General features: G+C 38.5%; 1 long non-coding RNA gene across 1 annotated transcript; it reads right to left on the reverse strand.

Moving 5' to 3' along the window:
* Positions 1 to 609: 609 nt before the first annotated feature.
* Positions 610 to 1,203, reverse strand: LOC136208525 (uncharacterized). The gene is made up of 3 exons (XR_010677191.1): positions 1,107 to 1,203; positions 880 to 996; positions 610 to 664 (listed from the first exon to the last, which is right to left on the reverse strand). It is a non-coding gene; the product is annotated as an uncharacterized lncRNA (long non-coding RNA).
* Positions 1,204 to 13,185: the final 11,982 nt, after the last annotated feature.

Genomic DNA, 13,185 nt, shown 5'->3' on the forward strand with positions numbered 1-13,185 from the left:
TCAAACGAATTTTTCTAAATTTTTAAATTGATCTTTACTTGAAAGGTCAAGATTAAATTTGCACTATTTTGTACCTTAAAGTTAAATTTGGCCCTTATCATCTATGAAATTGCTGTCTTTCAGCCTAATTTTTAGGTTGTTTTACTACACCTTTTAATTTATTTTCATGATTAGAAACGTTCTTTTGAAAGAATAATTATGCACTATTTTCTTTCCGGTGCTGCATTAGCAAGGGAGCTATCAACTGATATTACAAATTGATTATCTGCTTAAAATAAAATCCCAGGTCGAATGACCATTGAACTAGTTATCCAAAAATGCATAATTACAGAATTTACATATTTATGTCAAAAAAATTAAAGCAGTTGTAATCCATTCCATGGTGATTGAACTAAGTAAGCTTTCGCCATATGAATCCTTTGGAAGCAGATAAACACTTCACCTTGGGGGAAACAGAACCTGTCTTTGGGGGAACTCCATTCACTAGTGAATTCTCATATATCTCTTTGCACTCTTGCACAACCTGCCACACACAAAACACCATAACATTTCACCTCAATTGTGATTTTTCTCATTTATAACATCATTGCATTGCATGTACCTCTTTTGCGTCCTTGCGTGGAATTCCCTCGAGCAGTCCAACAAGCTTTTCAACCACATCAGGCTGCATTTGGTGAAAAATAAATTGCATAAGGTTATTTTGGCAGAATTGCCACATTTTAATGCTGATAAAAGAAGTTAACTACTAAATTGTGTTAATAATTTTCCCCTATTTATAAATTATTAACAACAGATGAAGCATATATCCATAACTTGGTCCCACTAGCATAAAAATAACTATCCAGATCGGAAGAACTGGAAAAAATAGTTGATATTTACCGGACAGTCGGGTTGATGTTCAAGTATATTTCTATAAATGAGTGTGAAGGTATCCAAGCTCTCGGCCGAAGCAAGTTCTCTTAAATCGCTGAGTATCCTTACTCTAGTTTCTACTTTCTAAAGTAAAGGTCAAAAGATCAAGATTAAGCAGAAGTGAAACAAAAAGAAACATGTCTATATCGCCACAGAAATCAATAAAAAATTCGACTTAAATGAGCAGCACATACAGAGACACTAATGTACTCCCTGAAGAAGTCCATGATAACTTCTTCATCAAGCCTCATTCGCTCTATGGTTTCCTCCTTGATGTAGTTTCTCTATATCAATCAGAAACACGTTAAGGATATTTCCTCAAAATCCAAAGTGCTAGCAAGAAAAGATCTAATTTTATCTTGAAAGGAAAGAACCTGTGTCAGAAGATGATCAATGTAAAACACAACTGTCTCCTCCAGGCAAGCCTCAACAAATCTCATAAATGATCGTTCTTTGACATACCTTTTTTTTTAAGTAAGAACCAATAACAAATAACTGTAACAATGAAGTTGTATTATATCTAATTACACGATCTATATTTATTCCTACAATATTTATTTATACTATGATTTCTTTTCTTTTTTTCTTTTTAGTCTCCATAGTACATAGTTTTATTAGTTACACTCTAATTAGTTACATAGGGTTACAAAGAAATATCATTTGATGAAATAGGTAATTATCGTGACTTGAATTAACTGAAGTTATAAACAAAAAGAAAAAGATTTGAAGAATGAAAGTTGCCAACCCAGTTGAACCGACTGATTTTGTTTCGATTAGCAATTAGTCTGAACCAATAGGATGGGTTCAGTTTAGAGTGCACAAACTAGTAACAGGTCTGTGTCCACACTCTTACTGATAAGTTGACCCAAAAATGAATGATTTTTAACTTACATCTTGACATCTGTAAAGTAGTCACCACATGTTGCAACTAGGTACTCTGTGACATGTCCTTCAGACCATTCTGAAACATAAGGAAAAACACAATCAGTTGCATAACACATGGATCTAATCGAGAGAAGTTGTTTAGGTACATGCAATAATTGCATTTGGGTAACGAGGCAAAATTATTCAAATCTAAAACTATTCAGCTGCCTTGCTATCAAACAAAAATTAGTAATTGGTTGCTGGAAGAGCATCAATTAGTTCATAAGAGAAGCATCTTACAAACGACATCTGCTTGAACAATTATCTTATGGTTCCACATTAAAATTTCTCCATTTAGAAAGCACTCTGATAGAACCTTTTCCCTTAGTAATTAATTCATACACAGTTGATTATTCACCTCAATGGTAACTCAACTAACAGCTACTTCGAATTCTTGTGTTCGATGCTGCATAAATTTTGACTACGTTGTAGTAAAATACAACAACAACAAAGCCTTAGTCCCGAAATGGTTCGGGGTTGGCTAACATGAACCATCATATAAAATCGTGAAATCAAGTCGTGTCAGCGACATAAATGCTCTCCCTCCACTCCGTCCTATCCACTGCCACATTTTCCTCAATCCCTAATAAACTCATATCACTCTCGATCACCCTCTTCCAAGCTTGCTTAGGTCTTCCCCTATCCCTCACCATTACATCCCTTTACCACTCTTCACTCCTCCTAATAAGCATCAAACACTCTTCGTGTTACATGGTCAAACCACCTTAGTCGGTTTTCCCTCATTTTATTCTCAATAGATGTAACCCCTACTTTTATCCTAATTATTTCATACCAAGTGGACAGAATATCATAATCTCAGTCTCGCTCATCCAAATTGATACTGCTGTTATTATTTTTATTAGTATTTAACCATCCAATTGAATCTTGATTTAAGCCGGCTTCATAAGAAGCTAAGGGCCTGTTTGGTTCAGCTGGAGTTGTTTATTGTTTATTGTTGGTATTAACTATTTGTTGTGTTGGTAAATGTTAATTGTTTTTCCTTCCGAAATTGCTATAAGCAGCTATTTCTCAACAACAACAACAACAACAAAGCCTTAGTCCCGAAATGATTCGGGGTCAGCTAACATGAACCATCATATAAAACCGTGAAATCAAGTCGTGTCAGCGACACAAATTTGCTCCCTCCACTCCGTCCTATCCACTACCATATTTTCCTCAATTCCCAGTAAACTCATATCATTCTCGATCACCCTCCTCCAAGTTTGCTTAGATCTTCCCCTACCCCTCACCACTACATCCCTTTGCCACTCTTCGGTTCTCCTAACCGGCGCATCAAGCGCTCTACGTCTCACATGGCCAAACCACCTTAGTCGATTTTCTCTCATTTTATTCTCAATAGATGTGACCCCTACTTTTGTCCTAATTATTTCATTACTCACCTGATCCTTTCTCGTATGACCACACATCCATCTCAACATACGCATCTCCGCCACCGATATCTTATGGATGTGACAGTGTTTCACTATCCAACACTCCGTACCATATAACAATGCTGGTCTAATTACCGTGTGGTAGAATTTTCCCTTCAATCTATTAGGCATGTCGGGCTCACAAAGGAAACCCGTAGCACTCTTCCACTTCGACCAACCAACTTTAATCCTATGAGCAATATCCCCATCTACTTCTCCATCCGTTTGGATAATAGATCCTAAATACCGAAAGCAATCTGATGCCTAAACAACTCTCCCATTTCGGGTGATTGTCTCTGCCTCCCTACTCCTATTGCCGCTAAATTTACACTCCAAATATTCCGTCTTACTTCGGCTCAACTTAAAGCCTCTAGATTCTAAAGTTTGTCTCCATAGTTCCAACTTCCTCTCCACGCCTCTTTCGTCTCATCAACCAACACAATATCATCTGCAAACAACATGCACCATGGTATACCATCTTGAAGTGAACTCGTTAGTTCATCCATAACGACGGCAAAAAGAAATGGACTTAGTGCAGAACCTTGATGCACTCCAATCGTAATAGGGAACTCTTCAGTCTTCGCAACACTGGTACGTACACTCGTGCATGCTCCCTCATACATATCCTTTATGATGTCAATATATTTCCGTGAAATGCCTTTCCTTATCAAGGCCCACCAAAGTACTTCCCTTGGTACCTTATCATATGCTTTCTCCAAGTCAATAAAAACCATATGCAAGTCTTTCTTCTTATTTCGATAGTGCTCCATTAATTGTCTCATTAGATGGATGGCTTCCATAGTTAATCTTCCCGACATAAAGCCAAACTGGTTTTCCGAGATCTTCACCATCCTCCTTAGCCTTTGTTCGATCACTCGCTCCCAAAGTTTCATAGTGTGACTCATTAATTTGATTCCTCGATAGTTGGCACAATCTTGGACATCGCCTTTGTTCTTATACAAAAGTAGAGACAGACAAAACATAGAAAATAGAGAGAATAGAAAGTAGAAAAAGATAATAACAAATAAATAGAAAAGAAGAGAGAAGGTTTTGGAATTTGTAAAGTGAAGATGAAGGAAATTAGGCTAAGGTATAGTAGCGGAAATATAAAAATTTTAGCCTACTTCCTTTTAACTATAGGATCCGTTAATCGTTATTTCATATAAGGAGGGATAAGAAGAAATACCTTTTGAAGAACAATCTACCGTTGTTAATGAAGCGCCCACAACTCTTCTCCGAGTTCCCAAGCACGAAGTAAAACATGGTGAGGTTAAGTTAGAATCAACCGTATGAGATGCAACCAAAATAGATTGCCTCTAATTAACCAACACAAGATCAAAGAAAAAGGAGATAGATGAAATTAATCGATCGATGGAAGCCGTATGAATTCTTGTCCACGAACTAGGGGAGTCGAATTCTCTTTCTCTCTCTAAGCTAGGGATTTTGAAAATCACTAGGTGGGATTAGGGAGGCTTAGTCGAAATTCATGTAGTAAGGGGGTATATATAATCACTTGTATCTAAACCCTAGTTAGATAGGTATAGGTTACTTAATAGGAATTCAATTTGGAATAGAATTCCCAATTATTATCTCACTATATATCTAATATATGTAGTTTATCCAATTGGCTCAGGAGAAAGAGGAATGGCACGGGACGGAAGGGAATGCCGGAACCCACCCGTGAATCAAGAAAGGGGAGTAAAAAGCCTTATCTTATGGCCACTTATCATTATGACTTTTTACACTGGGTTTGAGTTTGGCCTTACCTATAGAAGCTTACCCATGCATCTTAGGATGAACATTTGATTTGACTCATAAACCTTAAATAATATAAGTGTTAACTTTTTAATAGATCTTTCGGGCACTCCCCAATGACCCCGAGACCACTTCGAGAACATCCGCGCTCCTCCCCGAGATAATAATAAATAACCTAATTGGATAATAATAGGAGTATATTAATCTAATTATAACTCCTAACTTATTTATCCTTTAATTAATTTAATTCTCAAACCTAATCAAATTAGGATTAATGGAATTAAAATAATTCCTTATTTATTATATATAAATTTCGGCCCCCTCTATTTAAATGGGCCTTACTGGGCTCAATTGGGCTTCCATCAATTAATAACATCTATCTCTCTTTTGGTTCCAAGTCTTATGTGTGATCCATTAGGTTCTTACTACTTCTGGCCATATGCAACTATTAAATTAATTTCTTCAAGAATTATATTTAATCTTTGCATAACGGAATGATGTACTGAGTATGTTATTAGCAAGTCTGTAATCATTCCCCCAGAGTCCGTTAAGAAGACAGGTTGATTCTGTCGTTAACCTTTCCGTATTAGTTACAGTATAATTCGATCCTTTATCAACTACATCCTTGAACTGAATCTTATGACTATGGGTGATGTCAAGTCACATATAGCGAGACGTTCATTTTACTTGTACAGGCCGAGTCAACTCAAATAGATAGGTTAAGTGAAATCTGTATTTCTTACTCTTAAGCTATCACCTTGCAAGGATTTAGAGTCGAGTCTTCCACAAGCGATCCTTGGATGTATCTCCCATTAATCGGGAGTGATAAATGCTCAATCCAATGTATAACTACCCTGACATTACCTCCTGTGACACCCAACCTTTGCCGTTCACACCCCAGAGTCATCTCTGTTAAGGATCGTGGGACAGCAGGATCAAAGTCTCACATTCAGTAATTCAGGATGACCAATTAACATTCCTTTGAGTCTGAGGATTAGTTATACCTATTAATACCAATGAGATGAACAGGTGACAAGGATGAATCTACCCATCCTGTTATCTCAAATCGGATCCCCAATCCTAATGAACAACGTTTCATCGGATCTATGTAACTATCCAGATATCTGTATATATGAAGCTTGTGAGATCAGCTTTCTGTCGGACAGAAGACATTGTTACATACAAGTCTCAACAGTGATATATCAATCCTAAACATATCACTTGACTTGGGGTGGTTTTAAGTTTATTAGTTTATTATAAAGTTTTGTCTCACTTCATGCTTGTATGAATACTTTATAATCACTTTAAACAAACTTACGGATTTCCTTTTATTAGACTTTATTTAGTGCTAAAAAGGGATTGCCTTTATATAGTTATAAAACATATATCTCATTAAAACAAATGATATAAAGAACAATTCATTTACATTAAGTTTGTATCCTAGAACAATTGTCTATAGGACATCAAAACCCCAACATACTCCCACTTGGACTAAAGCCAATTGTTTCTAAAACTTATCCTAGTAGAAGTTAAATGACGATCATGTACTTTCTGGGTTAAAGGCTTTGTCAACGGATCTGCAACGTTGTCCTCTGTAGGTACTCTTTCTATTCTCACATCTCCTCTAGCCACAATCTCTCTTATGATGTGGTATCGCTTTAGGTAGTGCTTGGATGCATTATGAGACCGTGGTTCCTTTGCTTGCGCAATGGCTCCATTGTTATCACAGTACAGAGTAATGGGATTGACAATGTCAGGCACCACACCTAGTTCTGTAATGAACTTTCTAATCCAAACTGCTTCCTTTGCTGCTTCCGCAGCAGCGATGTACTCTGACTCGGTCGTAGAGAAAGCTACGCTTCCCTGCTTGGAACTCTTCCAACTGACCGCGCCCCCATTCAAGATAAACAGGTATCCTGATTGGGATTTAAAATCATTCTCATCTGTGAGATGACTAGCGTCTGAAAATCCTTCTATTTTCAGATCTCCTTCTCCGTACACTAGGAACATATCTTTAGTCCTTCTCAAGTACTTAAGAATGTTCTTGACGGTAATCCAATGCTCGTCTCCCGGATTCCCTTGGTAACGACTCGTTACAGATAACGCGAACGCTACGTCAGGTCTAGTGCATAGCATAGCATACATAATCGAACCGATCGCGCTGGCGTACGGGACTACAGCCATGCGTCGTTTGTCATCATCAGTTTTAGGACATTGATGATTGTTTAACTTTACTCCATGTAGCATGGGTAAGTTACCTCGTTTCGATTCAAGCATGCTAAACCGATTTAGCACCTTTTCAATGTATGTAGCCTTAGAAAGACCAAGCAGTCTTCTCGATCTATCTCTATAGATCTTTATACCAAGTATATAAGCTGCTTCACCAAGGTCTTTCATTGAGAAGTTACCGGATAACCAGAATTTTACCGATTGTAATAGAGCAATGTCATTTCCCATTAACAGTATATCGTCCACATATAGTATGAGAAATGCTATAGAGCTCCCACTTGCTTTCTTGTAAATGCAAGCTTCTTCGCAATTTTGTTCGAAACCAAATTGTTTTATGGTTTCGTCAAAACGCTTATTCCAGCTTCTAGATGCTTGCTTGAGTCCATAAATGGATCTCTGAAGTTTGCAAACCTTATTTGCATCCTTCGATATGAAACCTTCAGGCTGCATCATATATACATCCTCAAGCAGGTTTTCGTTCAGGAAAGCTGTTTTTCACATCCATTTGCCAAATCTCATAATCAAAATGAGCGGCAATTGCAAGCATGATTCTGATTGATTTGGACATAGCCACAGGAGAGAAAGTTTCGTCATAATCAATTCCTTGCTTCTGACGATATCCTTTCGCTACTAACCTAGCTTTGTAGGTGCTAACCTTTACATCCATGTCTGTCTTCTTTTTGAAGATCCACCTGCACCCAATGGGAATTATCCATTCGGGTGGATCAACCAAAGTCCACACTTGGTTAGTATACATGGAATCCATTTCAGAATCCATGGCCTCAAGCCATGCTTTAGAATCTGGACTAGTAAGAGCCTCTTCGTAGTTTTCGGGTTCGTCGTCTAACACGGGAACCTCATTATCCTCTCCCACTAGAAAACCATATCTAACTGGGAGTTCACGAACTCTTCGTGATCTATGAATAGGTGCCACTGGAGTCTCATCTAATGGGACTACTTCGGGTACCTCAACCGCTTCTGTTGTTTCAGTCGGTGTTTCTTCTTCTTGAACTTTGTCGAGTTCAATCACGCTTCCCTTTTATGTTTCTTCGAGAAACTCTTTCTCTAAGAAGGTTGCGTGCTTGGATACTATTACTTTCTGATCATCTGGATGATAGAAGTAATACCCTACGGTTTCCCTGGGATATCCAATGAAGAAACATTTATCAGATTTAGAATCTAGTTTGTCGGACGCAACGCGTTTGACATACGTTGAACAACCCCATACTCTCATAAACGAGAGCACGGGTTTCCTACCAACGAACAATTCATATGGTGTGGAACTAGCGGATTTAGTTGGTACTCGGTTCAGGGTGAAGAGGGCAGTTTCTAAGGCATAGCCCCAGAACGTCTTTGGAAGTAAGGCCATGCTCATCATGGATCGTACCATATCTAATAGGGTACGGTTCCTCCTCTCGGATACACCATTGTGTTGTGGTGTATAGGGAGGTGTCCATTGTGAGCATATCCCACATTCAGTTAGATAATTTAGAAAATCATCAGAAAGATAGTCGCCACCTCGATCGGATCGAAGCGTCTTTATTTTCTTTCCTAATTGATTTTCCACTTCATTCTTGAAGCATTTGAACTTGTCAAAAGCTTCTGATTTGTGTCTCATCAAGTAGATGTAACCATATCGAGTATAGTCATCTATGAAGCTTATGAAGTATCTGAATCCTCCTCTTGCTTGGACCGACATAGGACCGCATACATCTGAATGAATGAGTCCTAGAGTGTCTGATACACGCTCACCTTTATTGCTAAAGGGTGTCTTTGTCATTTTACCTTTTAAACATGATTCATATGTTTCCAATGATTCGGAATCGATTGGATCTATAAGCCCATCTGAATGTAGCTTTAGCATGCGTCTCTTGTTTATATGGCCTAAACGACAATGCCACAAGTAAGTTGAATTATCTAGCTTATGTCTTTTGGTATCAATTGCAAAAGCAGGAATTTTGTTATCTAACACATAAATCCCATTTTGTGAAATTCCTGAAAAATAAAAGATCGAATCTTTATAAAAATTGCAACTCTTGTCTTTTATTGAAATATGAAAACCGTCGTCAACAAGACGGCTAATAGAAATAATGTTACGAGACATTTCAGGAACGTATAAACAATTCCTTAATTCTATTACAAGCCCAGAGGGCAAAGGTAAAACATAATCTCCAATTGCGAGGGCGGCAACTCTTGCTCCATTTCCTACTCGCAAGTTTATGCTTCCTTTCTTTAGTTCCTCAGTCTGTTTTAGCTCCTGCATATTTGTACAAATATGAGATCCACATCTGGTATCAAGTACCCAAGATTCAGACTGTGAAACTGTATTTATTTCAATATAAAACATACCAGATATAGAAGCACCGCCTTTTCCCTTCTTGAGGGTGGCTAGATACTCCTTGCAGTTTCTCTTCCAATGCCCGTCTTTACCACAGAAGTGGCACTCTCCTTTGGGCTTCTTCACTTCCTTTCCCTTGGACACAACTTTCTTACCTTTCTTGGGATGTTTAGGATTGGGAAAATTCCCTTTCCTCTTCTTTGATCCCTCAATTACAAGAGCCGGTATGGTATTGTCTTTCTTCATATTGGGCTCAACTGAATTGAGCATATTTGCAAGCTCTTCAAGAGAGGTTTGCAAGTCATTCATCTGATAGTTCATAATGAACTGTGAATAACTTTCTGGGAGGGATTGAAGAATTAAGTCTACACTTAATTCGTTATCCATCGCAAATCCAATACTAGAAAGTTTGGTAATGTAGCCAATCATCTTGACACAATGTGTCATGACTGATGTGCCCTCTTGCATCCTGCAACGATATAGCAACTTGGATATCTCGTAGCATTCGCACCTGGTCTGTTTCCCAAACAGTTCCTTTAGGTGCACGATGATGGAATAGGCATCCATTTCCTCATGTTGCCTTTGTAATTCCGATGTCATCGATGCAAGTATGATGCATCTGGCATGATCTTCATCAGCCTTGTGCTTCTGATAAGCATCTATTTCCTCGATGGGAGCATCATCCTCAGGGACAGGGGGTATCGACCAAATTGGATGACTCGGTGACTCGGGTGACCGGTGAATCGACCGAATCGGTGGTGACTCGTCCGATTCATAAAGCTTCCAAGTCATACCATAGATACGACTCGAATTCTTCATGAATCGAATCGTACGAGTCGACTCGCGACTCGTACGATTCTAACAACTATGGATGCAATAGATTTGAATATATGTATATTTAATAAAATTTTGCGTAATAGCTTGACTTCAACTCTAAAATAGAACATAAAAATATAGATATCACAAAAGAACCTCCCACAGCCACTGAAGATAATCGTGGAACTTAATAATGTATATATATTTTTTTTGAACAAATAATGTATTAACAAACCCGGTTATTTATACAAGAGTGAGCCAAACCCTAACCCTAACCTTAGAGCGTGTAATTACAAATATAACCCTAATATATATAAACCTATCACCCTCCCTCAAGTTGAGCAGGGGTATTACAAATGCTCAACTTGGAACATAATAAACGAAATCTATCTTTAGACAACGGTTTAGTGAGCACATCAGCAAGTTGATCAAGAGTCGGAATGTATTGAACTTGTAATAACCGCTTGGACACACGATCTCGAACAAAAACAAGTCGACCTCTATATGTTTACTGCGGTGATGAAAAATCGGATTCACCGTAAGATAAGTAGCCCAAAAATTGTCACACAACAAGCGAGGAGGCCGAGAAATAGGAAATCCAAGTTCTTGGAGGATAATGTGAAGCCAGCCAATTTCAGATGTGCCAGTAGTGAGAACGACCCAAATACAAAGCATACCCAGTGGTGGATTTAAGATCATCAAAACTCTCAGCCCAATTCACATCAATGAAACCATGAAGAAATAACTGTGACTTGTGATGAAAAAAGATATCATGATTCTTGGAAAATTGTAAGTACTTGAGAATACGTTTTAACACCCTGCCAATGGATATTGGTAGGAGCATCCATGAACTAAGCAAGTTCATTAACTGCAAAGGAAATGTCAGGCCTAGTGAAGGATAAGTATTGGAGGCTACCCAATACACCCCTGTATAGAGTAGGATCTGAAAAAGGTTCGCCCAAACCAGCCTAAAATTTCTATTTGGTGCACATTGGAGTAGAAATTCCTTTACAGCCAGCCATCTAAGCCTTATATAAAAGTTAAGTGATATACTTAGCTTGATTCAACAATAAACCATTTGAGGACTACTGAGCTTCAACACCTAAAAATTACTTCAACTTGTCAAGGTCACGGAGTGCAAAATGTTGCTTTAACTGTTGAATAAGATTTTGCAGCGCTTTGTTATCGGAACCCATAAGAACAATGTCATCCACATAAATTAAACAAAAAATAGTAACGTTGGCAGATCGGTAAAAGAAGAAGTGTCTGATTTGAAGCCATGAAAACCAAGCGACCGTAATGCATCACTAAGACGTTTGTGCCACATACGCGGAGCCTGTTTGAGACCATATAATGATTTCTGGAGCTGGTAGACATAGTGAGGATATTTGGGATCAATGAAGCCAAGAGGTTGTTCCATGTAAACAGTTTTCTCCAAATTACTAACAAGAAATGCATTTGAAACAGCAAGTTGAACAATGGGCCAATTAATACCTGGTTGTTGATTGTAACCCTTTGTTACAAGACGAGCTTTGTAGCGTTCAATAGAACCATCCGGATTCTGCTTAATTCGGAACACCCAACAACACCCAATGATTGGAACCACAAGATCTGGGAACAAGAGTCCAAGTTTTATTATTAAGTAAAGGCAAGTACTCATCTGACATGGCATGGCACCATTCAGGACATTTGGATGTTGTAGGAGGCAAAGTATGGATCAGTGCACGAGGTTGTCTTGGACAAGAGCATCCAGTTTTGGACCAAGTGAGCATTTCATAAGAATTGTTTGTGGAAACAGACAAGGGACAACTGGTAGTGAGGTCAAGGGAGAATGGAGCAACTGTGGTGTCGGAAGGAGATGGACTGGGTACCGCGTCGGGCTGATCGGCAAGGGAAGTGGTTTGGTTTGCTGGACTGGGTGAAGGACAGGATGTCAGGTTAGGACAACAATCAGATATTGAAGAGGACGGTGGAGCTACTGGGACAACCGATGGTAATAAGACAGAAGCTGTGGAAGCTGGAGCTGCTGTATAGGGTGGGTTGGAGCCAAGTGGGGTTGTCGAAGTAGGAAGATGTTGATCTGAACGGGGCTGATATGTAGGTAATTGCGGAAATGACCTCTCAACTTGTGTATAGACTTCCGAACACACCTCACCAAATAACCTCGGACCCGAAAACACTTGCTCGAGATGAAGATTTTGGATGTTAATGGATCAAAACATTAATAACCCTTGTGTAGTTTGCTATAACCAAGAAAGAGGCATGACTTTAAGCGAGTATCAAATTTTGATTTTGCATAAGGACGCAACTAGGGAAAACAGAGTAATCAGGACTATCACCGAATAACAGTTGAAAAGGATTAGCAAATTGCAAATTGGCCATAGGTGTACAATTTATGAGGTAGGTAGCAGTGTCTAAAGCATATGTCCAGAATTTTGGTGGAAGATGAGCACGATTTAAAAGAGCTAGACCATGCTCAACTATGTGTCTGCGTTTGCGTTCAACTGTGCCATTTTTCTTGTGTATAAGGACAAGAAATTCTATGATTAATACCATTCAGACAAAGATAATCAGTTAATTTCATGAGTTCCCCACCCCATCTAATTGAAAACTTTTAATGGAACCGCCAAATTATTTCTCAACAATGGTTTACGAAAAGAACAAAGAGGCTAAAAGGGAAGTAAAGAAGGTCATACGGGATGCTAGAGCAAAGGTGAATCGGGATCTGTATACAAGATTGGATACGAAGGAAGGGGAAAGAGACATATATAGAATTTCTCG

Source organism: Euphorbia lathyris, chromosome 10 (assembly GCF_963576675.1).
Source record: "Euphorbia lathyris chromosome 10, ddEupLath1.1, whole genome shotgun sequence".
NCBI classification, from domain to species: Eukaryota; Viridiplantae; Streptophyta; class Magnoliopsida; order Malpighiales; family Euphorbiaceae; genus Euphorbia; species Euphorbia lathyris.